Genomic DNA, 935 nt, shown 5'->3' with positions numbered 1-935 from the left:
TTTTCTATGACAGCCATATAAAGTATACTATTGCAATTTTTTTTGTATGCGTGTTCAAAAAGTGCCACAAAAGTCACCAAGTTTTGTACCATTCTGATAAAATAATAACAATAAAAAATAAAAACGGTCACTTTTCAGCAGTCACTAGTGACCGAATAGCACCAGAGGGTTAAATACAAGTTCATGAGGAAATGAACGACTATAACGTGTTTTTTTGTTTTGTTTTGTTTCACACAGTGAGAGAATGACGCCGAAGCCGATCGGCGGTAAATGAGCCGCTGAACGGCCGTTTGTCAGGATCCGCCGCGTCATATATTTATCAGATATCGATCGCGTTTCCCGCCTCCTCCTTTTCAGCGTTTGATGTCAGTGCTTTTGTCTGTTCGCTCGCATCTCTGGCAATTATTCACTGGCCTGCGATGACTCCCTTAACCTGTTTAATTGCACCAGAGGGTTAAATACAAGTTCATGAGGAAATGAACGACTATAACGTGTTTTTTTGTTTTGTTTTGTTTCACACAGTGAGAGAATGACGCCGAAGCCGATCGGCGGTAAATGAGCCGCTGAACGGCCGTTTGTCAGGATCCGCCGCGTCATATATTTATCAGATATCGATCGCGTTTCCCGCCTCCTCCTTTTCAGCGTTTGATGTCAGTGCTTTTGTCTGTTCGCTCGCGTCTCTGGCAATTATTCACTGGCCTGCGATGACTCCCTTAACCTGTTTAATTGATCTCGGGCGTCCTCCCGCGCCGCCCGCCTCGCATCATTTGGCGCCGTGTTCTTTGTTGTAAACAGCAGCTCATTACACGAAGCGTCCGGCGCTGCCTCGGGACACACGCACACACACGCATGCACGCACGCACTCTCACACACACACACACACACACACACACTCAATCACACACACACTCACAACACTCACTCACACACACACA

This window comes from Sinocyclocheilus rhinocerous, unplaced genomic scaffold (genome assembly GCF_001515625.1).
Source record: "Sinocyclocheilus rhinocerous isolate Xijiao unplaced genomic scaffold, SAMN03320098_v1.1 scaffold2531, whole genome shotgun sequence".
Classification (NCBI taxonomy): Eukaryota; Metazoa; Chordata; class Actinopteri; order Cypriniformes; family Cyprinidae; genus Sinocyclocheilus; species Sinocyclocheilus rhinocerous.
The sequence above is the reverse complement of the archived record's forward strand: the minus strand, read 5'-3'. Positions refer to the sequence as shown.